Source organism: Taeniopygia guttata, chromosome 7 (assembly GCF_048771995.1).
Source record: "Taeniopygia guttata chromosome 7, bTaeGut7.mat, whole genome shotgun sequence".
Classification (NCBI taxonomy): Eukaryota; Metazoa; Chordata; class Aves; order Passeriformes; family Estrildidae; genus Taeniopygia; species Taeniopygia guttata.
In genome coordinates, this window is record NC_133032.1 from 13,946,755 (window position 1) to 13,974,640 (window position 27,886).

Genomic DNA, 27,886 nt, shown 5'->3' on the forward strand with positions numbered 1-27,886 from the left:
TCTCAGAGGAAATTTTTCCCTGAACCAGGTGGGTGGGGAGGGGCCGTGGGGGTTTATTTCCTGGGGGCTCCTTTCAGAGGGTTTTCCCCAAATTTGCCCTAAACTAGGACACTCAGATATATCCTCATACCGTTAATTTCTAAACTATACCGCGAGGAGCTCGCCCAGCAAGGGCTGAGGAGCGCCGGGCCTGGAATCCCGCGTCACCGCCATGCCCCGCGCGTCACCGCCAGTTGCCCCGTGGAGACCCTGCCCTGCCCTGCCCGGCCGGCGGCACCAGGGGGCGCTGCCGCCCCGCGCTGCCCGCGCGGAGCCGCCGCAGGGGCGGGAAAGGCTTTCCACCGACGCGCCGGCAGCTGCAAAGAAATGCTCACAGCAGCCTCTGAATCCATTGTGGGCGTTTTGCCGCGCTCGAAAAGATTTATCAGGGATGGAAAATAAAGATAAAAATCAAGTGATGGAGTATCTTATTACAAAAACATGACAGAACTTACGTAGAGTAATTAAGATGCTTGTGTTAGAGATTAGTCGAACTCCTGTCTTTTGTTGACTTGTAAGTTGGCATTCCTTACAATTGCCTGTCCAGTTATGAGTCTTGACCGCTTTCAAACTCATGTTTCTCTCTATTTCTATGCAGAGTGGTGAGATAAGATATTGCAAATCTGATCAAGGAAGTTGGTGTTTGCGTGATGTTCTGTAAGTATTTAACTTTTTTATGGTGTACAATGTTACAAACAGTAAACTGATTATAGTTTATTTATTATGTACCAAGGGCCAGAATATTTTTGCTATCCTTTTGGAAACTATGAACTCCCCATATATTTTCACCTGTTCATTATTTAAAAACTATGAGTTGTAGAGACAATATAATGATGAAATCTTGGGCAAAGAGCAGTCAGTGGTGAAACTCCTAAATGCTCTATGGTATTGTATGAATATAGCAGAAGAGCAAACTAATTCCGTATACCTGTAGGATGTAATTGATTACTATGTTATGCTTCATGTGTGTTTTTTGTTATTTGTAGATATAACACTCTTGTTTGTATGTATCCTGTAGTTGGTTCTGCAGCAATGTAGGGTTGGAATCCATTAGTAAGTGAAAGACAGGTCTCTTTTGAGTAGGAGTAGGAGAACAGGTAACTTTTGTTCTGCCAAAAGGACTAGCCAGGGGAAGGAAGAGGGAGAAAACTAGAAAGGACAGTGGGAAGGGATAACTTTTAAATGGTTGGGCAAAAATAAGTAGGAGGCAATCAGGCTTATCAAGTATTATTTTGCTAATGACTTCACTGCCATTTAGCTTTTCTTTTGACTACATTTGCAGTCTCTTCCATTTTTTCTTTCAGAAGCATTTTCTGATTTGCCAATCCTAATGTTTTATCTTAGTTAGGTGATTAAGTGCTTCCCAATCACTATTCACTTCGCAATCATATTTGATTGCTAATTTTAATCCTAAATAAAAACATTACATTGTAAAATGCAGCCAAGAAGTATCTGGCAAGAGCTGTTGATTTTATTTTAGAGGTTGAAGAGCTATATGCAAATATAGTTTCCACTGAAGTTCAGTAAAACAGTAGATGTCCTTTTAAGTATCTACTTGATATAAACCAAGAGATTTGGTAAACATGTAGAGAGCAGTGTTTGGTTCACCATACTCCTACTGGTATGTAGGGGCTCCATTATACCATACAGAGATTTTCCGTTAGCAGTAGGATGTGGATGTACCTTACAAATCTATCCTCTTTGTCAAAGCATTTATGACAGATGGTTACAGTGACACCTTAGTTCTGTCTCCTGCTTCAAAATAGACTTGCTGTCAATTAATTCAGACTAGGAGTGAATTAAATTTGGTTATCTGTTTTTTATTGGTTACCTAATACATGTACTTAATACAGCTTTTCCAATATGTTTGTTTGTAAACATTTGGCAGAATAAATCATAACCCAGAACTGAGCTTCTATCTATTAGTATTGTGTGATGAATGAGATAAAAAAGTTGCATTCAACATTCCATTTCATTAACATCACAGAACAACAGTAAAAATATATAGCAATATTTTCCGAACACTGGCAAGAATTAGCAATGAAAAGGATTGTATTTTCAGAAAGGTATTCCTGATTTCAGCATATTCTCTTATGATGTTGCACATGCAGTTCACTATCTGTGCATGAGTTTCCTACTGCTAAAAGGAGGGCAACGATATCTTCTATAAAATGGAACTACCGTGAAGAAAAATCCATTTATATTTTATCTCAGATATTAGTGTGGTATGTGTTATAGAAAATGCTTAAAGTAAACAACAACCAACCACCTCCCACCCTCCCAAATCTACTACCTTTATTTGAATTTGGAAAAAAAAAAAAGGAAAAATAAGTATTTTCAGTATGAAGTTAAAGGATAAAATCCCTTTGAGCATTGAGCTGAATTTTTTCCACTTTTGATCTGTTTGGAGAATGACTTATGTAGGAAGAAATCTGAGAGAAGCTAGAAGTTGCTAATGTGGAGCCTGCATGAAGTTGCTAAAAAGGAAAGCTATGTAGGAAGAGCCTATAATTTTCATTCCTATCTTTGGACTTGGATTAATGCCCAGAATAGTGACAAATAGAGCGTCACTGGGGAAAGACTGAGAATAATCTCCATTGGCAATAGCAACTAACTAAAGGAAGGGATAACTGCAATTATAACAATAAAGTATTTGCTAATGTAAACAATCCCTTTCTATTTTCAGTAAAGATAACTGACAGGAGAGACTTCTGTAGCATTTTCAATGGGAGGAAAAAATGGGAAGGTTGATAACTGTGAATATATGCATGATATATATACACACATATCTATGTTCAACAGACAAGTTCAGCTGGAGGTATTACAAAATATCCTCCACCTCTCAAGGCCAAAAATATAGTTTTTCTAGGAGAGTTACTGAAGAGGCACTGTTTTGAAGAGCTTGGCATAGCAAGTGCATATATACCTGAGAATATAGTTCTCATAGATGTAGGCGTGGCATGTAGTGTGGTAATGGTATTTATTTAATTTGTACTCTCTGTAATCTAATCTTTATCTAAAAAAAATATAGACAGACATACTCTAATTTAAGTGTTAAGTACTTTCCCACACATCTTAGTCCCACTTTGCTATTAATGGTATCCCTTCAGAGCCCTGACTTTACCCTGTGCTCCTCAAGAAACACTACCTCACCTGCTGTACTGTTTCTGCCTTCCTTCAGAAGATCTAGGCCTACAGAAAAACACCATGTGCTGTCTGAGTTGATAATATCCTTTGAGAAAAAGGGTAATGGACTTTTCTGGTTTTCTTTGAAGCCTGAAGGAGCAACAGTGGCTGCTGTGGTTCTCGTATCCCTGATTCAATACTCAAGTCATTCTGTCTCTTTTTTGCAGGTAAAGCATTTTTGAATGTAAGATGCAGTGTCTCTGACTTTCTTTAGGAAAGGTTTAAGAAAGTGAGGTTATGCGAAAAGAAAAACAAAAAGAGGGACAAATGAAGCAAAATGGTAGTATTTTGTAATAAATAACTCCACATGTGATTTTTTAAAGCTTTGTTGGGCTTGGTTTTATTTTTGTTTTTTTAACATGGTTGCACATATGGAACTGGAAAGCAGACCATACCAGCTAGGTTTGTGTATGGAACACAATGTTACTCTAGCACTGCATGAAGAAGAGTTCCCCATGTGTAGGGAGGTAATAGTTGTATTAAGTTTGTGGGTTTTGGATTCCTTGTAGTGCTTTTGAAGCATGGTTGACCTAAAAGGAATGTAGAATTTCAAGAAATTCACTGCCATTTCTGGCCAAAAGCATGCAGAAACAAGACATGGGATTTGAACAGTAGAGGTTTTTTCCTTATCAAATGGAGAATTTTCTTACAAAGATGTCAGCTTTTAAGTATTTGTGCCACTGTAAAATTCTCTGACCTTATGACTTTCCTGAACACTGTTACTGTCTTAGGAAAAGGATAAATCATGTATGAGAGAGGGTCTGTCGAGGTTGGGTCTGTGTTGGAAGACCAGCAGACCACTGAATTCCCTTCATGTTCGTTATAACAGAAAGATGTCTTCCAAAACATCTTCCTTTATGATAGAAAAATATGTTAATGCAAACATGTATGTAAAGTTAGATATATTATTTTTTAAGGTTCTTGCATATCCTGCACATTCGTCCCTAATACGTATAAAACCTGATTATGACTATTGAAACAATTACATTTTCTTTAAAGAATGTCACAATCTTATCTCTTCTGTTTTGGGTATTCCTTGCTGTGCATATGGAGTAAAATGAAAGCATGTATAGTAAATAATTGAAGTAAAATATAATAAATATAAAATTTTAAAATAAGCACCTATGTTTATAGGAATAATTATCACTATGTGATCAAATATTTTAGACAATTTAACATACCTGCCTTGCTTCTACACATAAGGAGGTAGAATTAAAGCAAACCTATGCATATTTATACATTTATATATGTATTTGTGTATATTTTTATAGTAGAACCAAGGGTTAATAGATACTAGCTGGTAAAGAAGTCTACTTTTGGGCTGAAAGGCTGCAGTCACTCAAACTAGTGGCATTGCTGGGGAGGTAAGGACATGCTGTACATATTAACTGGAATGAAATACCCTGTTGAAGCCTGTTGTTGACACGCATTCTTTAACAACAACAAGAGTCTGTTTGCAAGCAGAAATAGAAACGTGTGATGATGTGGCTGAGTAAAATACAGTTCTCCATATTATGTGCAGTTGCTAAGGATATAAACCTATCAGTGATACCTCATCTTAGGAGTTCAGAGAATGAATAATAGCTTTGTGACTAACTATTAATGATATGGATTGAAAAAGAAGAACTGTTGGGTAACAGAAGGTAGAATCATTTTACTATATGCAGCGATGAACATCACCTTGCACAAACAGTACAGCCTTGAAGTAGGGTGGATGGAGGTGCAGCTGGGTGGGAGGCAGAAAAGGATTGAGAGAATATGATTTATGGGTGAGAAATTTTTACATTAAAACTTAACACTAGAGATGCTGCAGACTGAGCTGTGAGGTTCTAGATGCTCCCTGCTTTCAATTTTGTATTAATGACAATTATTTCTACAGTAACCATTAGTGACATTGCAGAAAGGACTGCAGATAGTTTTTCTATTGTTAGACATTGTTGTGGATTACAGCTATTTTAGTGTTTTTAAAGATGATCCCCTATCAATCCCTTTCCTCTTTTCCTCAATATATATTTTTACTAATATAATATATGCAAATAAGCATTACAATTTCATAATCAAAAATTAGCTAAACAATTTTGCCCAAGGTTTCTAAATGTTGATTTTGTAGCATAGCAGTAGAGATAGCACATTATTCAAATGTTTTAAAAATTATTTTAAGATTCCTGGTGCTGCCTTAAAAGCATAAGTACAACTGATTACAAAATTGGAAACACCTGCAGGATTGAGGTGATGACAGTAGGCTGCTGGTGCAGTTAGAATCATAGAATCATTAAGGTTGGAAAAGACACCCAAGATTATCGAGTCCAACCTTTCACCAACCACCACCATGTCAACAACTCACTAGATTTGGTCCAGAAGTGCACCAGTGTTGGTCACAGTCATTATAGGTGGGATAAGCATAGGTCTGATAAAGCCAAGAAACACACGTTGTTATGAATGAACTGAGTATCTCAATTCCTGTTACAGCCAAGAGATAGAATTGCAGGAGGAGTTTTAGTAGGGTCTTTCCACTTAAAATGTTTTGCTATTATTCTGTGAATAATTATTGTTGAAGCATACTGTGATAGTAAGAACTTGTCTGACTACTTTATCTTCAGTCAGTTTTATTTGCAAAATATATATTTAGTAGTCCTGATCTACAGTGTCAGTTCAGAAAAGAACACTTAAGTTAATCATTTTTTTCTTGCTGAATCCTGCAAGAGCAAAAAATTAGGTCCAAGGAGTTCTCTCCCATGCTGGTAACTGCCACGCCACTCCTTTCCTATGGTGCTTCTCTGTATAGAAGAGACTGCAGGCTATTGAAACAGGTAGTAGTGAGCTATTGCATTACCACGCCAGCACACACGAGTGCAGTGTAGGGGCTGCACAGCTAAGGATGTCGCAGCCAAGAACACAACGTAACTGATGTAGTAAGTCTAATTTTAGGTGCAGGAGTCTCAACAATTTCTTTACAAATAACAAGAAAGACATAAAACTATTTCAGTAGATCTTATAAATGAGTAATGTTCTTTTTGGCGTTATTTTTTTATCTGTCTTGTATTTTGTGTATGTGTGTACAATTTATTAAGAGTTACTTAATTCACTTTTTATTCTCATATTGTAAGATAATTCAGGCACAATTCCCATACTTATTTGGCAGCTATCTGTGTGTTTTAAAAAATTTCACTGTGTTACATATTTTTAATTGTTGTTTAATAATGTAAGAAAATACTTATTTCACTGAAGATTAACACAGTTTACAAAGCAAATATCTAGTATGGCATGTTTTTAAAGCATTTTCTTGTAGGATTTCTTTTAAATAGCTGTTTCTGAAAATTTTATTTCCTTTAAACTAACAGCAGCTTTTGTACATGCAGCATTTTGACTTAAGACATTTAGTTTAGTCCTGCAACACATAGGTTGCAGTACCTACATAGGCATAAATACTCTGAGCATAGAATGACACCCTGCCAGACACGTGTAAAATGCCTGCTACAGTACTTGTCAAAACACTTATAAATAGCAAGGAATCAATTTATACAACATGAATCTTGTTATTGGTTAGCCTTGGCTCCAGAAGTATGCATATATCACCTTTTACCCTATTAATTGCATACATTGGATTTAACAAAATGAAATTATCAATGCCTTGAGCTAGGTGGAGAAGGAGCTTTACAGTAATACATCCTTGACAGCAGAACTCTGCTTAGTGTTGTAGAAGTTGACCTGGTCCTTCCTGAGCTGCCTGAAAGCACTTAAGGCATGGAGGATTAAAAAAGTACATTTTCACAAGGATATTTCTTGTGTTGTTGCTTAATTTCTCCCTTTACATCACCAACCTGAATGGACCAAGGAGTGGCGTTTTTTCTTTATTTTAATTGTTTTTTAAATTGCACTTACCTTTAGATCTATTTGGTCTGAAGGTCACTAAAGGGAGTTAAAACTTGAGTGACAAAGACCTTTAAGGTGTTGGAGACCCTAAACATGCATGCAGAAAATGCTGACACCAGAAATGTGAGTTCACTAACTTCAACAATTTCTGTGGATAATGCTCTTAAAAATACATATGTAATTAAAATTAAGAAGTTAATTAAAAAGTGGGATTATGAATAGTAAGACTCTTCGGTCTTATAACAAGGGTCCATAGCCCATAGCCTGTAGAGTCAGAATTTGAGCGTGCTCCCTACATGCTTTATTAGCAGTTCAAAGCAGAAAAAGTGGTTCATGACAGAATTTGATTTGCTTTCAGAAGGAGTCTTAACATTTTGACTTCTTGTTGCAGTACTAGTATCAGAAAGAAAATCCAGCATAATCTCCTTATGTAGTACAAGGTCAGTAATGGTAAAACCAATTGTTTTAGATTTATATTTGAAATATTTGCTTTTAAACACTTATACTCAGCTTCCAGATTTCTGTGTGTTTGTGGAGACCTAGTTCTGTCAAAAGTGAAATGGTGATAAAATATGCATAGTATTGTTAATAGTACAAAGATAACCCAGTACAAAAACCTCTTTCGAAATTTGTGCCACAGATTGAGGACATAGTAACTTAAACCTGTCTTTAGGTAGTTCCTATTTTAAATCTCCGTGCTCTAAGTAAGATATGATTTTATAGTAGATGAAATTTTTTGTCTAAATTTTGATTTTTCTTGTTACATATATTAAAAATGCTTCTGTTTCTTTTGCTAGGCTTTTCCTGTTCAGTTATAAGCACGTAAAAAGCATCAGTTTTCTGCTATAGTAGATAGAAATTTTCTGCATTTGTTGTCTACTGCCAGTGGTGCAGCTACTGGCAGTAGATAATGTTTTAAGCATTTGCATCAGTGAGCACATTTTACAGGCACTTTGAGCTATCCTACCATACATTTGATGGAAACACTGTATTCTTTTGATCACAAATTGAATTTACTTGCAGGTCTCCATTTTATAAAATATAAAAAGATTTCTGCCAAATTCAGTTTTGTGTTTTAAAGTATCTCTTCATAAGACAAATTGAAAAGCATTTGAATCAGGAAAACCCTTGATTTTCTGTAAAAAAAGGGAGGTTCAGTATGGGATATGAGTACTGGGGGATGCAAGGACTGACCTGTAGAATTGCTTCTAAGTTTTCAAAACTACATACAGTTGAAACCCAAAAGTTGGTAGGAATTAAAAATTATTTTGATTTCTCAAGATAAATTTGTCTATTCCCTTCCTAGCCCATTTTTGAAATTATATTATTCAAATCAACTCTCCTCTACTGTTCCATTTGGTGCTGTGTCATGAATTATAAAGTTCTGTCAGATCCAGTGCTGAGTGCCATTTTTCACCTTCTCCCATTATAACTGGCCAGAAACAAATATATTTGGAAAGGAGTTTAAGGATATGGGAAAGTTAATTTTGTTTTCATTTTGGAGGCTGTCATTAATTGCTTTTTTTTTTACAGGGACTTTTATAGCTGTGTGCAAGCAGCATTTACCAGGTCTAGGAAACTGCAAAAATGGGAATGGTAGCCTAGAGAAGAGGCAGTGGGCATATTGGAATTTTTTCAGTTTCTGAAGTATATTAAAATAGGACTATTAAAGGCATAGTATATTTAAAAGGGCTGGTTTGTGTAGGATGTTGCAGAATGGGTTGGATTTTTAACTATCCTTGTGGGACAAACCTCTATGCAAAATGCTGGGGTTTTCGCCCATGATTATTTATTCTCTGGGAAAAAACAAACAGTGTATTGTCACAAATTAGTGAGATTTCAGTGAACAATGAATAAACAAATAGCTTTCCATGTTTTTGTGTGCCGTGCAATGTCTGGTCTAGTGGTGTCAGAAGTTTATGGGTCCTGTTTTTTTTTTTTCTTAGAGCACTAGTGGTCTCTTTAAATTCTGCCGGTCCTGTGTCTAGGTCTGTCCTCTTTTTCTGTGTCCTGTAGGGGTATTGAAGTTCCATTCCTAGGAAGATTTATTTGTGTAATCCTATATATAATTAAGATTTTCTTGCACAAGATTTTTATGTTTTTACAGTTGAGTGATGTCAAACTGAACTTGCTTAAAGTTTATATATCTGGAAAACAACACAAAAAATTTAATATATCCCTATATAGGTAGAGAAGCTTTTAGATCAGACTCTTACACTCCTGAAGCTATTTAAGTCACTTCTTTGTTGTAAAAAGGTGCATTTCCTTTTACAAGTTCCAAGTTAAAAATTCTTTAGCCTATAGAATTAAAACTGCTTCTCATTTAAGTTGAAAAACAGGTGTGATCTAATTTTTTTATCAATCAAGATATGTTCCTAAGTGTTTTTGCAGTATCTTCTGAAATCCTTGAAAAACCTTTTGTGCTTTTTGATAAATAACATCTGTATGTGAAATTCATATGCATCAGGACTTGTGATACTTTTTTGCCAAACTGAGTTTTGCAGTGTACATTTTTAACGTGAGTGCTTTTAACATTTTATACTCTAAAAATGAAACTACTTGTAAAGTGGACTCCACATAGTGTCTCCATTCTGTAGCAGAGAATAGGTGTTACCTGCTCTATTCCTGGCTCTATTCCTATTCTCTATTCTAATGTAAAGAGAATAGGGAGAAAACAAAGGGATCATGTCAGCAATCTGTCCACTAACAAAGCAAACAGAGATGGAAATGTCAGCAGCTTCTCTGCCAGGAGGGATGAATCACTTGTGTCCCTGTCTGGGGAGAATCGCATGGAGCAAGCTGATTTGCCTGACCATGTGCCCAGAGGTGCTGCCCTGGAAGGGAAACTGGCTGTTGGCTAATAGCCACCAGGTTAACCTGTAATCTTTTCTCAGATGTTACCACAAGCAAATGAATTGTCTAAGAAAAGGAGAGGATGGTAGAATGATAAAATCCAAACATAAGTTGCACTAAGGCAGAATTCTTCAACAGTGAGATGTATATGATTTAAAGAAATATCTGTTAATACTTAAAGCTGTTCTACTGGTGAAAAAAATACTGGAGTCAAGCAATTCAAACTGCAAAGGATGTAATCTCATGTGCATGGTAATGGCGTTGAATCCAAAGAGATTTTTTTTGTATGGGGTTTAAAAAAAGTTTTAAGTCTTGCAATTTTATGTTTCTTGAAGGACTTTTGTTATTTTTTTCTTTTAGGATTCTAGTAGTAATTCTAATAACTCCCTCTTGTGAGAGTAAAATAAGTTGTGTAAATCATAGTAAATAGAGTGATTTTACAGGACTGTAGTTCTTATGCAGATATTCTGAGATTGGGCATTAGACTTTGCATCTATTACAAGATTATGATATTGAAGAGAATACTATGCAAGCCATAGTATCTCACTGCATTTTAAGAATGTAAAATGAGTATCTTCTGCCTATAATAGGTAGAAGATAATTGCATTGCTTTAGTATTCAGTTGGATAATTGGTATGTGAAGCACAATTTTCATTTGTCATTATTTAAGGTCTAAAACTGCTCCTTGAATTTTTTTTTTTTTTGTCTTACAACTTCAAGTTTTTCTACTTCTTCTCTTTTCTTTTCTTTTATTCCACCAGAATATGATGGACCACCATGCTCCAGTTTATGATAAATAGGTCTGTGTTACTGTTGGCCAAAACCAGCCACCTATAACCTGCATGGAAACACTCCATTGTATTGAAACATCTCAATTACGTTTACTGTATTTTATGTATTACTGATTTTTGCTTTCTATATCTCAGAATGTCATATAAGCCTGTGAGAAGACTCTGCAAAGCATTTGATGTCAACACAGTTACTTTGATCAAATGAACCTGTATTAAGAAAAAAGTGATGTTTGGCAAGACTTAGCTCTCCTTAAGCTGTTTCGATGCTGATCAGTTATTTTAGTGTCCCAATTCTAAACTGCAGTCTTTATTTTCTATTCTATGAGTTTATTCAGTATCAGTGTCAAAGTAAAAGCACATATTTATATATCTGGTATCCATAATGATTTGAAAATACTTTGTATTAATAAAAGCAAAAGGTCTGAGTATGTGGTAATTAAAACAATAAAGAAATCACAACAATATGAAGACTGAATTTAAGATAAATATAAGAAGCAGAAAGTACAAAAATGTATAGTAAGGAATGAGTAATATTTCTGTGCTAACGGCAACATATTCTTCTACATTTCTTTGAGGCACCAAGATCAGACATTTATGTAATCAGATCATGCATTTGTATTTTTGAATGATATTTGTGTTTTAAATGTATGTTCACAAAGAATGGCAGTACATACTTCATTTTAAAAGTGGGTTAGTGCCCTGTGACTGCTGTATTTCCCATCCTTCATCTTTATCAGTTATTCCTTTTATGTATACTATAGTCTGTGAAAGCAGAAGTCTTGTGCTTATTTTTGAGTGTTTGTCTCTAGAATGACACATGACACATTTTGTCATGAAAATAATTTATATGCCTTGCATGGAACAAGTAAACTTTCCATGAGAAAAGTCTAGAGCACTTCATCATGTAGATGTCACATATATATTTGTGTAACATACATTTGGACTCTGAACACACATGGAAGTAAAGAAAATAAGTAACAGTCTCAGCCAAAAGTCTGAAGTCCTGCAGAGGAGCTGGTAACTGAATACAGTCCTGTTTACTTCAGCATTTGTGCTTTAACTAGAAAGCCATCCTTTGAAGCAGTGACAGGGATGGGGCTAAATTTACTCAGTACAGTTTTTTTTAGTATAATTTATATTAAGTTTTTGCACCTTTGTCTTCCAGAACATTTTTCGGGACATGAAATATAAATTCCTTGGGTTCTTTAGCTTCCTTTTGAAATGGGTGCTGTAATGCCCTTTGGTCCTCTGGCAGTTTTTCTTGTGTTTTCTTGTGTTTAGTTTACAAGCTCTTTGGAACAGAAATCATTTTGATCTGTATAATCTTTCTGCTTGTAATAAGCATCATGTTCAATAACTAACAGCAAATGCATCCTAGTTAAATAGTAAAAGATACAAATACAATGAAAAAATTTGCTGTCAGAGGAAAAGAGTAATGAGTTTGTCTCTGTAAATACTGATGTTTGAAAGACACCTTTTATGTGGAGGGTTTCTGTTGCAAGATGAATGTCTGGATTTTTAATGTAGTCCATGCAATAATACATATATTGCTTAGTTCATTGACTCGCCTCTTATCTCTTACTTGAAGAATGTCCTGTGAAATTACACTTCTGTACATGGTTTATAGTTTGAAAGGAATTGCCCAACCTAATCTCCTGAATTGTTTACCCCTACTGTTCTTTTATATTTTTGCATATATTTTAGTATCTTTCTGTTGTTGGTTTTTGTCTAAAAACTACGAATACTAATTATCTGCTGTTATTTTCAGTTCTGATGTGGCTCTGTATTAAATATTAGTTGATGTGTAACTGGGTTTTTTTCACTGAAATTCAAGGAAAGTAAGAGTTTGTTCTTTCACACTTGTTTAAATTTTAATTGCCTTTCAAGTAACAAACAAGCTTCAAGCTAAGACTTGCAGATGTTGAAAACTAGGTCATCTTGTTTATGCGCAAACTCTGCTTGCTGTACTACTGAGTTATGGTCTATAAAAATACATTAGAAGGATTCTAATAGAATTAGGCAAGTCAATAAGAATTTTATAGTATCCTTATTGCAAGTTGCCATGAAATAACCATTATTTTTTTATTAGTTATTGAGCTGCTATAATTCTGGTTTTTGCTTAATTGGTTTTACTTTATTAATCCAGAATATGATAGTTAATTTTTAAGGAGACTTTTCACTAAAAATGTAAGCCATAGAATCAAAGACTGGTATTTAACCAGAATTGATCCTGTGGTTTCCATAATTTGAAATAATTTGTGGGGCACCTTTACACAGGTCACCACAAAGAGAACAGGGTCATACAAGACCACATAATCATACGTGGCCATTACACGGCCATTGTTTTAGCCATGACATTAATTTAGAATGTGGTGATTTAAAGGTTCTTACTTCTGTCACCTCATGTTAGTCAGACCATATGCTGTCAGCCATTCAGTTTGCTAAAGTGGTGCATAAACAGGCCAACAGTTTTGGTCTTCACTGCAAAATCTTATATTGGACCATTAATCAGAAGTAGAGGATAAGTGGTAAAATGGTGACATCACATGAAAAAGATCTTCAGTGTCACAGCAGCAGTTTGTACATATTTATAATGTTTTTTTAGATTTAAGCACAATATTAGAGCTTCATTTACCCCTACTATTATCCAACCTTGTTCAGAAAAAATAACACAAAACTATATGAGAATTGAGAGAAAATTGTTAATGTTTTATTAGTCTTAACTCTTCTGTATTATTTATCTCAGATTCTGTAAATGAGTAGAGTGCTCATGCTGCTATTCATGTTAATATGAATTCAAGAGCCTCAGTGTTTGTCTCCAAGACTTACCTTCCTTTTGTTTTTTTAGGTATTTCATATTTGTCATCTTTTTATTACTTAGAAATAGGATAAGAATAGTTAACCTGGGATCTTACTGCAGTGCTTGGTAGGTTGAGTATATTGCCCACATGAAAGCTCTCTCACTTTCCCTGTTTCCTCCTGTTCTGCTTGATATCTTCCTGTCTGCTTCTGCTTTACAGACATGAATTATGTAGATGATCTGGTGCTATTTGTGTTTATTTTTTTATTCCTTCACTTTCTGATAGTGTGTGGGTATGCTCAAAACAGTAGAATTTTAAACTCAGTGGGGTGATAGAAGAGAAATGGAGAAAGTTGACTTTGTTATTTAGAACATTACTCATTTAGAAAATTTATTTTATTATTTGAGATGCAATTTGCAAAAACAACTAGGTTAGGTTGATAGAGTTCTATTTTTCACCAGATGACTGGATTTTTAACAAAACCTTTTCTTCATGACAAATGTCTATTTCTCTATTTAAAGCTAAATAACTGAAAACTGGAAAAGATCCCATTTTCATCTGAAATTTGCAGTATTTCAATGTGAATAACACTGTAGTTAGTAAATAATTATCAGGTTTGATATCACTGCTTTAACTTTTCTTTGTACACTGTATTCTTTGACTTCACTACATGGTCTGCTCTCCCTTCTTTACTCCACTTCATCATGAGGAAAGAAATAATATTTCCTAGTTATTTTTTTCCACACTCCTTTACAGATCAAGACACATTATAAAGAAAATCTTGAGGCACATTTAAGAGCACATTTAATAGCAGCAACTGTTGCAGGATTAAAGCACAATTTAACCCTTGCTAGCATTTTATTGAAGTCTAACCCGTGATTTTTTATATTCATTTGTGCACAGATCTCAGTGGCATCACTTAAGTAGTTAAACAATGCAATCTGTACTAATGCCATAAAGTGATTGTGTAGGATCTTCTGATCTCATCTATTTCAGAATTATTAAAAAACTATACAGACAAACTGTCTCCTACGTCTTGTCAGATGCTAGATTGGAACTGCAGGTACAGGTAATATGTTTTCTTGGAACAATTAGTGCAGTTTGAAAAGTAGCATTTGGTCACAGAAGCCCCTTTTTTGGATCTAAAAGAGAACAACAAACTTCAGAATTAAATACCATTGAGAATAATTGGTCTCAGATCATATGAGAAAGGAAATAGTGATAACTACAGAGAGCAGCAGAGAGGGAGGAATTAGACAGGAAATAGAGGTGCCAAGATTATCATTTACTTGGGGAGAGTAGTAGGTAAATTGTAGCCTGTGGAAAAAGAACATGTTTCAGTCAACACCAGTAGAAAAATCAGAAGTAACTTAGCTTGATCTTCAAATTCTGTTTCTGGAGTTTGAATTTGGTAGGGAAGGGAAATAAACCAAGCCACCCAATTTAGTGAATGATTTACTTAAATTTGCCCAATTTAGTGAGCAGCACTGAAGCAATACTATTATTTTAGTGCAATTTTAAAGGCATTTTCTTCAGAGAAGGCTTATAGCTAAGTTCCTCTGAAACTACTTTTCATCTATTGTATATTCATGTATTGTGAAGAAAATACAAGATTGTTGAATAAGCTGGGATTTTTTGTTTGCTGGGAGGTTTTGCTTCAGATATATTTTTTCCTTTTTACTGTTCTCGGAGGGATATCTTGATGGCATTTGTCTTATAACAGTTGACTTGCTTTAGAGACTGTTTAGATAAGTAGGCTCTTTGCCACTGATCACAACCCCTTGAGACCTGCCATTCAGTCAGTTCTTAATCCACCTCACCATCCACCTGTCCAGCCTGCACTTTCTGAGCTTGCCTCAGAGGATATCATGGGGGACAGTGTCAAAAGCCTCACTCAAGTCGAGGTAGACAACATCCACTGCTCTCTCCTTGTGTATCCAGTCACTTGTCATTGTATAAGGCAATCAAGTTAGTGAAGCATGATTTCTTTTGCTTGTTGTCACTTTTGTGTAACACTGCTGAATTGTTATGAAATTTCCTCAACTGGATTTTATATACATACATATAATACATGCACATAATGAGAAAAGGTAAAGTTGTAGATAACTGTAGAATTTTATTTCATTTGATACTGTCATTGTGTGAAGCCTTTTTAGACTATAATTGTATTTAGATATCACACCAACACCAGTTAGAAGGCTACAACTGGTACAGAATTATAATAAGAATTTTAATTCAAACTATGTCCCATATGTAGAATTTGGATTTGCAAACAATACTTAATTTTAAACTAAACTGAACAAAAAACATGACAGTAATTCCCTTGAAAGATTAGTAGATCAAAACCCATGTCTTAATTTAGTGGCAGGCTTCCATTTCTGATGATACATTTTACTGAAAGTAATCAGTACCCCATAATGTAACTGAGATAACATCCTTAAAGGAGCAGAAACAATTCAGATGGATTGTAAAAATAAATATAGATTTTTCTTAGCTAAATCTGTGTCATATTTGAATTTGTATGTCTGTTATAGTACTTTATAAAAGTGGAAGAAGGTATTCTCATCATTGACCTAGTAGGTATAATTTTTTGCATGTAGGAAGGCAAAATTTTGACTCACCAGGCTGCCAAGCTAGTCTTCCTTGAAAATATTTAATGTCAGCATTTAATCAAGTATTATATTTACTAATTACCCTGACATCCCCTTCTCCAAATCAGCTACACTGGAGGTAAAAGGTGACCCAAAAGAAGTCTTTTGCTAATCTTGTCCTAGCTTTGCACCTAGGCAGATTCATTCAAGGATTCAAGACAGCAGTGTATCTGCACTGCTAAGATTATCTTTGTCTGGGTAAACAGCCAAAAGCTATGTGGACTTTTCGCCAGTCTGAAAATACATCCCAGGTGTTCATTAGAAATTTTTTTTTAACTCTTGAAAAACATTTTGGTGGAACATCATAAGCAATTGAGATATACTTTCTATTGCTATTTCTTCAGACTTTTTCCTATTTTCTTAAGTGAAGATGGCTATTTTACTTTAGCTAGGCTGTGAAGATTCCAGGTTTCCTTTCCAAGAATGAAACTAAATCCTCAATCCTGCTAAAGAAAAATATGACTCTTTACCACAATACTTACACAAGTGACACACATCATGGCTCTAACAATGATGGTTTAAAGTGCTATTTGCCCCTCTTTTGAGTCCATTTATTTTTTATTAAAACAACCACAATACCTTTTGTTAAGACATAACCAGAGTTTTGATTTTCAATTGTTCAAAAAGAAAAAATGTTTTAGATACATGATGTCTCTACACTAATGTATTACTTCTATCTAGTAGGAATATTCCTATGAAAGCACCTCAGAGTCTTATAATTTTGCAAATAGTCATTATCATCAGAGATAAGGAAAAGCATCTTGATAGATTAAAATAAAATAAATTATCTATATATAAAATAGAATCAAAGTTTTACTGTTAATTTTATAAAGAGTTTCTACAATTCATGACTAAAGAGGTATTTTTATTAGAGTAAGAACAAATAAAGGACATTAAGTGTGACTGAGGTTTGGGAATTTCTGCCAGCATTTCATGACACTGTTGGAGTTAATCACCAATTAAACTAATATAATTTCATTATATTGTCATGTATTAATGTAGCAATATTCCACACAGAATAGAAAGAGCTGCTTGCATTCTAGAGCTATATATAAGCATATTTAAGAATTTTTTTTCTTTGGTCATAATTTGCTGGAAGGTTTTATATATCTATAGGGAAACAATTTTGATATTTGTATCATTGCAGATTCCATTTGGACTTCACCTTTAGATTGGTGCTTGCTCTATGCCACATACAATTTAACTGACAGCCAAAGCAGGATTGAAGTTGTTGCTCAGCACCTCATGACTGATCTTTCTTCCTGTGTTTAAAAAAGAGCTTTGGGTTTTTTCTTTTTTAATAAATTACACTAATTTGTTGTGCAGTTAACTTGTATTTTATACCTATATTTTTATTTGTTTCAAAGTGACCAAGTTTCCATCCTAGAGTGTCTGTCCAAATAGAATTACTACTGTACCTTGGGTAATATTCCTCTGGGGTTACTTCTTTAGGAATTACAATAATCATTGTGTATGTCTTATTTACGAGGTGGTAGGTTGTATTTTTGTCTCCAATTTTTCATTCAGAAACCTTTAAGTAGTTCATATACAAATACAAGATACTAATTTGTCTGTAAAATATTCTGTGGTTGATAATTTAAAAAGTGTATTGTGATATATACCCACAAGATGGCAGATTAACTTTAGCATGTGTGACCTTTAGCATTTGTTGAATATTGTGTGTGGACATGAAGATTTTATGGTTATTGATGCCAGAAAGCTTCTGTCTGCCTGTTAAATGGATATATATTGGAAGGAGAGTGACTATGGGCAGAGTGCATAAGCACCTTGCCTTTGTGCAGTTGTAAAGATTAGTCAAAATTGAATCAATTAGTACCTGAGAATAATGAAGCACTCCCAATCTCTCCTGACTTTATAAAAACTATGCCTTTTCTGCTAACCACTTGAAAGATAAAATGTTTGCTGTTTACAAATGATATAGTGATTGATGGAAGAATGTCTGATGTAATCTATGACATCTGTGACAAGGTGTCTCAGTGGAGGAGGGAAAAGCTGAGGATGTCATCTACCTAGGCATTACTTTGACACTGTTTTCCACAGCATTTTTCTGGAGTAACTGGCTGCTCTTGATTTGGATATGTGTACTCTTCTCTGGGTAAAAAACTGGCTGGGTGACTAGGTCCCAGAGAGTGGTGGGGAATGGAGTAAAATCCTGTTCACTGTGATGTTCCCCAGGGCCCAGTACTATGGCCAATACTATTTAATATATTTTTTTATTATCTTGACAAAGGGATTGTGTGCATCCTCAGTCAACTTGCAGATGACACAGAGTTGGATGGGAGTATTGATCTACTTGAGAGCAGGAAGGATCTGCAGAGGGATCTGGGCAGCAGATTCTGGTTTGATGGGCCAAGGTCAATTGCATGAGTTTCAGCAAGGCAAAGAACCAGGTCCTGCATTTGGGGCAGAACAACCCCAGGCAGTGCCACAGGCTTGGGACAGAGTGACTGGAAATCTTTTCAGGCAGAAAAGGACCTGGGGTGTACTGATTGACAGCAGCTCAACACGATCCAGCTGAGCCCAGGTGGCCAAGAAGGCCAATGGCATCCTGGCCTGTATCAGCAGTTGTGTGTCCAGCACAACCAGGGCACTGGTGAGGCCACACCTGGAATCTGGTGTTCAGTTTTGGGCCTGTCTCTCCCAAGAGATGTTGAAGTGCTAGAGCATGTGCAGAGAAGAGCCAGCCCACATGAATAGATTGGTAAGACATCCAGGTGTCTTGTAGCTCTTGCCCTTACAGGAAAATAGAGGTCCGGCCCAATTCAATAATGCAGCCTCAGAAAACTTATGTAACAACTCTGATGGTAAATGTGAACCACAAACCAGAGAATTCTGCAGCTTGCTTTTTAGTCCTCACCCTCCAATGCACCCATTTCAGGGAACTTGCTGAACGCTGAAAATCCTTACCAGTCAGCATTTCTTTCCTGGGGAAACCCAGTGTGCTGGGAAGATAAGAGAAAGGAGATACTCACTGTGTCTTGCCTAGTGCAAGCTCAGCCTGAGGTAGGGGCATACAGCCACATCTGAGAGCTGAGAGGTGCTGCCTAATGTAGGTGTAACCTGAGGTATAAGCTAGATGTCTGGGGTGAGGAGAAAATATTTTGCTCCCCTTCCATTTATGCCATCTCCTTTTTTTGCTGGGATGCATTTCACCTGCCTGATTCATTATTTGTAATGTTTACTGCTGCCCTTCACTGAGTGGTGTTGTGCTTGTACTTTAGCAGGTTCTCTGATTTTTGGTCAGCTGATGTTTCAAGTCAGTAATAAAACCGGCAAAATGCTACAAGCTGGCCATTGTTAAGAGCAGGCAAGCAGAATGTAATAGTCTGTGTGCATTTTCACTGCACACAGTGAATAAAAGCAATGTGTGTTAACAGTTGCAGCCTATTTTAAATTCTGTTTCTGTAATGTCGGCATTTTCAGCTTTTGGTCATAAAGCATCCTCTTTTGTGATTTTATAACTAAAATAGCATTTTGTAGAGTGTTAAGCATGTTAATTCATAAAGATTTTGAAGCCACTTTGTTTCATTGATTAATTTCCATAAGCTATTATTAATAAATCTGGAACTTCCTTCAGATTTTATGTTTTGAAAAGTGTTATCATTTTCTTTGGTTTCTGTTTGAATCAGACTATTTGGAAATGTGCTATATGCATTCAGCAGCAGCAAAACAAAGCTTTGCATTCTGGCTCATTGCCTCCATTGCAGGGGCAGACAGGTGGTGATGTCTTGTCACCATGACTACATACAGCCCTTAGGGAGGGCTCTTGTAAGATGATAGTAATTCCTGAATGGGGGAAGGGCATGCAGATATTCTCTTCTAGCTGTGGGTTCTTTTGTATGGGTTACACATGATTACATGCCTACCCTGCTCACTCTATTATGTGCGTGCATGCTCCCTGAAATGCAGGAATGGGAAAGAATTGATCACTGCAGACAGTGCGATAGAGGCTGCTTGCATTTGCCATTTAAAATCTTTATGTGGATTGGAAAGGCAAGAAGCCAATCACAGTTGGACTGCACGAGCCTTTGCATTGTATTGACCAAAGGTTTTTCCTGAGTCAGGAACTTCAGAAGGAAAAGTATACCTATATTCTGAGGTGAAAATATTAATGCAGCAGTTGTTTAGGGAGAACTCTGTGGCTATTACCACTTCTAGCAGCAGATAGTAGACATACGTGATGGGAAATGTTAATGAGAATAAATGGGAAAAGTCCTTCATCTCAGTCTTACCACAGTATATCCCAGCAAATTAGGTAAGTAGAAATATGAAGTTGGGCTTTGCTTAGGACACATGGTGTTTTGCTTGTGAAAGAGGTCTTAAAGCACTTCAAGTGATGAAATATGGTTTGACCTTGTCGATGTCACAGCAGAAAACTGTGATTGCATCGTCTTTGGCTTCAGATTCAAGTGGGTCATAAAAGTGCCACCTAGTGAATTGTTAGTATTTTCATTCTACATGCTTTGTGTGGCTGACCTGGAGTGGCCTTATTTGAACTTCTGCAATCTGCCAAGACTACAGCTGGAGTTGGAGTTGCTGCAGGACACTTGTCCTTTCAATTCCACTCCTCCTTTGCAGTAGCATAAGTGAACACCTCTGCTACAGGAGGAAGTGAAGTGCTTGAGTAAGGAGTGGGAAACTTGAGAGATATGTAAGAGTTACCATAACCTCAAAAAAGGTAAAGGACTGTCAGACTTGAAGGGTGCAGACCTAGGTAAATGAAAGCTGGAAATTTTTATGGTTTACATGAGTGGAATTTTATATCAAGGACCATGCAGTTGTCACTCTGTATGACTACACATAACACCTGGAGAAGATGGGTTGTGGAAAAGTGTTTGTTATCTGTGATATATTTGAGATTATTTAGTGTTGGAGTTTTCAGCCTAAAGTTCAGTTAGGAATGTTGTACACAGACAACAGGAAGATGTCCCCATTCCAAATTAATGTAAGCTGACATAAAGAAGGAGAGTGTAGAACTCTGGGAGAGTAAAGATAGAAAGAAATCCTACCTTTTTGATGGAGAATTAATAAGAGTGATTTGGCTAAATATTTTTTTCAATAAAGGACTCCAGCTGGTACTTCCTTAAAGTGTTTAAGTCCCCATGTTAAATGAGAGTTACTATCTGGATCTTAGTTTCCCAAGGGAAGCAGCTCTATATATGTTTGCAGTGCTGTGGAGTAGTGTGGGAGCAGTGGTGAGCTGCAGAGAACGATTGGCCTCCTTTGTACTCCATCTTCAGATGAAGCATTTCCTTCACTCTGTTGTTTGTTCCTAGTTATTTGGGAACAGAAAAAAGCAGTGACCTAGAAAATATAGGAATATCATTTTACTGTAAAATATTTACAATCTCTAGCTTCAGCTAGACAAATTCTGAAGAATGTGGATTTGGAACAGCCAAGCCAGTAAACAGCATTGTCAGTTACATATTTTAATCTGAAGCAAAACAAAGAGCTTGTATATTCTTATATATATGAACAGTCTGAAAAATATAAATAAAATTTTTAGAACAAGAAATACAGGCTCATAAAATCACTTTGAGAATCTACTAGCCAGCCATCAAATTGCTCTACCTGTTTCATTAACAGTATAAATCACCTAACTAAAAAATGTTGCATGCTATGGACAAGTATTCTGGGCTTAACTAAATAATGGGGGTCTTTGTGTTTTAGTTACCTGCTAAGTTTAATGACTTGTTTTTCATGACATGAAGACATACAAGGTACCAATGTCAGTGTAGTGAACTCAGATCACAGTATGAAAGTAGGCTAGTTGTGCTGGATCTATGGACTGAGAGTTCCCCTATAGGACTGCCCAATGTAGGCCAAGTACCCCTTACAGCTATTTCCACTCATTGTGTATTTCCATGTATATGGGCAGAAAGCAGGATGTTACTTCATATCCCCATATGGAACTCTTGAAATTCTGCTGTTTGGGAGGAACCTAGAAGGCATGGTAGAGGATGCAGGTAATTCAAATGCTACTTCTGCCTATTGCACAACCTGGATACACCAGGCAATTTATTCTCATTCTTTGATAAAAAAAAGAAAAAAATTATGCTAAATGGAGCATTATAGATTTTAAGGCTAAAACATATAATTGAAAATACACGTTAAATTAGATTCTAGGTAAAAATACTTCATTATGAAGATAACAGTAAAATAAAAATCATTGCTTGTCCTAATTTCTGAACAAACTCCGCAGCACATGAATTAAGGATGTGCCTGGTGCAGATGGGAGATGTTAGTAACATCCTTTCTACACAGCACACATTCATGGAAGTAGCATATGCTCTGCCACTTTTGTCTCGTCACTTTCAGAGTTTGAAAAGAATGTGCTGTTCCCTGGACTTGCAGAAGCAAAATCCCATCCAAAGAATAAATGATACTTATGATATGTGTCCTACATATTAGGCTCTGACTTTATCAATTAAAACTTGATCTTCTTTATATTTTTATGTTTAAATATTTCCTTTAATGTTTCTTAGTTGAGAGATAGAATTTATACAACTTTTGCATTGCATGCTTTCACACACTTCTCAGATCTTTCTCTGCATATTTGCATGAAGAGGTAAGATAAGGCCTTTGATATTCCACAGAGATAAAATCTGTTATTTTTTTTCTGGGTCAATCAGTTTCCTTCCTTAGATCATAGCTGGGATCTCTTAAGTGTATACCAGGACTGAGCTTCCTGCAGTCATAAAATTGGCCCCATCATTGTCATCCCCCTGTAACAGCAACAAGAGGAAAAATTGAAAATGTGTAAATTTTTGTGGCAGGTTAATTCAGTCAATCAGCTCCAAATCTCTGGGAAAGAAATTCATAATACAACTTAGAGTGTTTGTGTGACATAATTAAAAAAACTCTGCATGTTATCTTTGAATATAGCTGCTGTTATATATGTTAAACTGCGTCTTTTGGCTTGCTGGATGTGATATCACTGCATTAGACTGAGGGAAAAAAATTGCATGACCCACTTCAATTTAGATGACCAGTTTCACTCATTGAGACTATACTTTGCTTGTATTTCACTGTCAGCATGTACCTGGGGCTATATCTTCTGAAAGCAAACCAAACACTTCTATGTCAGGAAAATGGTGAGGCAGAGTGTTTGTGATCCATGTGCAGACTACTAGAGTTTTAGAATAAAGCTCCCTGTGATACTGAAATTACTGTTACAGAAAAAAACCAGTCTTGTAAGTGCTTTTTATATTCTTATGTGTGTTTCCTATAAAAACAATGAATACTTTTAGGAGTGACAGTGTTTTCCCTGTTACCCCTTAATGTAGGTTATGAGAAAAAAAAACATTAAGTGGCTTTTATTATACAGGAAATGTACTTGAAGTGTGGAATGCTTGGGAACGAATGCCTGCTTTACTGCTATAAATTGTTCATGATATGTCTTTTCATATATGCATCAAACATAGCACTAGCTGCAGAGATACATGTGATTTGTCTTCTCTCCTGAGAGATGGTAATTGGCTTCAGTTTGCTTAGGCTACTGCAGTACAATTTATTCTCTTAGCTTAGCCAAGCCTCATGTTGCAGTATGTTTTCTCTATGAGGGTGAGGTATTTAATTTGTGAAGTGGTGCAGAGTATGTGTTACATTAGAAAAATGAAGCACATCCCTGGTCTGTGGTGTTTAGTGGAAACAGATCACAGCGCTTCATCATTCTCCTTTACCTTATCTTGTCTTATTATTAAATTGTATGTGAATTAATAATGATCTTTTAGAAAATATCCATTGTAACAAGCTCAGTAATTTGAACACATGGCTAATGAACTCTGCTCGCTATTTGTTTTGTCTGCTTATAATTAAGTATTTCTGTGGTTTTGAGCTTCACTCACATGGTATTATTTCTCTTTTCCAATGCTTATCTTTTTATAGATAGCCAAACATTTTCAAAATAGCAAAAAATAATATAAATTTATTTTAAGTGTAAGATTTTGTTGTTAGTCCAGTAATCTTTGGTGCTCAGATTTCTTTATGTTTTTTCCATTTTATCTATCTGGTTGAAGAACTAAAAAGATGAACATAAAAATCACAACAAATGGCACTTCAAGACAGTTGAGCTCTGAAATGTAAAAATCTTCACATAATTGTGACATTTAGTGTAGTAATAATAATAATGTATCATGTCAGTCATATACTAGTGGTGAACCCTCTGGGCAAGGACTTTCCTGATTTTTTAATTCCTATCATTATTTCACCTTCCAAAGGATTTAATTTTTTTTTCAATAAATTACAGTATACAATTTAAAACGGACTACAAAGTACTGAGTACTCACCATTTTCTTTAATGTGTTAATGAATGTCACAGTAAATACATATGACTATTCAGGATCCTAACTTCCCACAATGGCAGTTCTACTTGTCTTTATTGTGGCCAGTCTGCTTCTTGGAGGAAACGGTTGGGGTTTTTTTCCACCACACACTGGTCTTTCCTCCTTTGTTAAAATTACCTCAGTGCTGAATTAGCTCCAGTTAATTCTGCAAGCTCGTTACTCTTCTATGACTGTGCACATGGTAGTACTGCTGCATTAGCTCATGTGAGGCACTGGGAACACTTGCATAGGAGTAGCATTAAGCTGTGCTGCCCTATGAATTAATTTGTAATGTACTGAACAGGAATATGTCTCCTTTCTGGGCATTCATGTGGAAATTTTTTCATCTGAAAACTCATTAGGGAAAAGTACCAAGTAATGAACTTATACTAGGAGAGTGACTTAGCTTTACTGTCAGCATTACTAATGCTCTCTTTTTGGCAATACGTGACAGATAAAAAGTTGAATATAGCGTGGAAGACATTTTGTCTGTGGTTGGACATGTTGAAAATTCACCTGGACATGGATCAGTATAGTCATACAGTGAGGATTTTAGGAGCTAATAAAATAAGGACTCCTCCTTTGCTGACTGGAAATGAAGGAGGATTAAGAGTGGGGAAGGACTACAAGCACAATAGTAATATAAAACTATGCTTGACTGTAATAGCCATCACTACTGGCTTGCCTAGTAGCATGTGGAGAGTTCTTTCAAGTGCCATTTCCATTCAAATGCATTGGAAGCATAGGGGTGGTGTAATAGGAGTTTAAACTATGCAAGTTCAACTGACTTCTTTGTGATAAGGAATAGGTAGGAGGGAAGAAGTTGTTCACAGAAACAGCTAAGGGTAATTAGGAAGACATACATGCCCTCAAAGTGAGCCTATTTATAGACCAGGTTGAACCAAGACCCTCAGCCATTTCTGCTAGTCCACGCCAAAAGCATTGTCAGTGTTTTTGCACATACAGTGCTTGGTAGTAGATGGATACAATAACTTCACTTTTACAGAGTACTCTAAGAGACTTCAGGTTCCTGTAAGAGACTTCAGGTTCTATCCTTTTCACAGAGCAAAAATTCTGCAGATTTTAGGTGCTGGTTTGAACAGGTAATGTGAAAAGATAACAGTAAAATGAAAGTATTAGATTTAGGTCAGGAACCATAGAAGTAGAAGAGTTCCAAATGTCTCTGGAAGTAAATTGAATAATTTATAAGGTTAGATGAGTTAGTCAGAGGACTAGTGGAATAAATAATGTACATAACTTTGACTTCAAGGATGTATGTATTGACATGAATACAAGTTAGAGGATTCTCTCTTTTAGGCCTTCAGGCCAGGTGCTTGTAAGTATGCCCAAACAGCTAGGGAAGACCATGTCTTGAGCTTTAACCCTGTATCCTAAGAGGGCCATCTCCAGGATCTAAGGGTATGAGCAGGCTTAACAATTCTGCATGTTCTTAGTAAGGCATTTTTCTGGTGTAGGGAAAGCCATTCATATAAGCACATAGCTGGATAAGCACACCATGTAATCTGACACACGGCTCACACATTGGGTGCAAAGCATTGTAATGAATGGGATGACATAAGGTTGGTGATCTGTCGCTGGTGGGGTTTCACAGGGCTCCATCTTAGGTCCTGTTCTCTTCAACATCTTCATGAAGGACTTGGATGCAGGACTGGAAGGGATATTAAGCAAGTTCACAGATGATACAAAACTGGGAGGACCTCTTGACTCTCTTGAAGGCAGGAAGACCCTGCAGAGATACCTCAACAACTGGACAATCACCAACGATATAAAGTTCAGCAAGCAAAAGTGATGAATCTGCACCTGAGATTGGGCAACCCCGGATGTATGGACAGACTGGGGAATGAGGTGCTGGAGAGCAATGCCACAGAGAGGGACCTAGGCATCCTTGTCACTGGCAAGTCATCAGTGCCCTGGTAGCCAGAAGGGTCAGCCATGTCCTGCGGGCATCAAGCACAGCATTGCTAGCTGCGCAAAGGAGGAATTGTCCTGCTCTGCTCTGCACTGAAGTGGCCTCACCTTGAATATTATATGCAGTTTTTGTCACTGCAATATAAGATCTGAAGCTATTGGAAAGTGCCCCAAGAAGGGCAATGAAGATGGTGAAAGGCCTTGAGGAGAAGCCATATGAAGCGTGGCTGAGGGCACTTGGTTAGCCCTGGAAGAGACTGAGGAGAGACCTCACTGCAATTAGAACTTCCTTGTGAGGGGAAGAGGAGGGGCAGCACTGATCTCTTCTCTGTGGTGACTGGTGACAGGACCTGAGGGAATGACCTGAAGTTGTGTCAGGGGACGTTTCGGTTGGATAATAGAAAAAGGATCTTCACTTAGTGGGTGGTTGGGCACTGGCATAGTTCACCAGGGAAGTGGTCACAGCACCAGATTTCAAGAAGATTTGGACAATGCTCTTAGGCAGGAGTTGGACTCAATGATCCTTGTGGGTCCCTTTCAAATGAGCATTTTCTGTGAATCAGTGAAGAAGTATGGCTTCTTTATTGCATGCTAGTCTAACTCAGAGACATATGCAGTGACTGCTGATGCTCAGTGTATTAGAGATTTTGATAGACTTTAGTGTTACAATGTTCCATCAGTTATTTCATGGTTATATGAGAGATTTAATATTTAGCCAAAATATGGTTAATATGGTATAATATCCACAGTAATATCAGGAACACTGAAAACATGCCAGTGAGAAAACTCCAGGAATATTCTACTCACTGTTAATTTTGAAGTATAATAATAAATTTTAAATTAGATAATATGATAATGTGGTATTTAAATGTCCTGAATCTTTCTACCCTTGAATATCTTAATGACATCCATATTAAGTCAAACTGTGTTATTGTTTAACATCCAGATACTTTGGCTACAAACACTACTTGTCACAGCTCAGAGTCAGTTTTATCCCTTGCTTGTGCGATCATGCGATGGTATTTATTAATTTTAAGGATTACTGGAATAAAAAGAATCACTAGGCAACTAAAACCAACTTTTATCTCTTTGCAATGAGTTTCTTGGCTAAATGATAAATGGGACCAAACAAAAAACTTCAGTGGAAAGTTTGTTTGCATATGTAAGAATGCATGAAACACGGGCAGCTTTGGCAGCAGTAGTGAGCAGTGCCTTTATGGCTGAGAAGGGCTTTTGAGGGTTGAGAGACATTTTGGTTGTGTCCTGTTTTATTCCCAGACAATATGCTGATAACAAAGAAGTAAAATTAATGCATTTTGATCAAAGTTCTCAGATTTTTTAATAATTATTTTACATAGAAGTTAAAATGTGAAGAATGAGGTGTTTTGCCACTGGGAAAAATAAAGCAATTCTTATTC

The 27,886-nt window shown here is 36.3% G+C and overlaps 1 long non-coding RNA gene across 1 annotated transcript; it reads left to right on the forward strand.

Annotated features, from left to right (window-relative positions):
- Window positions 1-315: 315 nt before the first annotated feature.
- LOC115495953 (uncharacterized) lies at window positions 316-27,310 on the forward strand. Its single transcript, XR_003961290.4, has 3 exons — window positions 316-553; window positions 638-696; window positions 10,713-27,310. It is a non-coding gene; the product is annotated as an uncharacterized lncRNA (long non-coding RNA).
- Window positions 27,311-27,886: the final 576 nt, after the last annotated feature.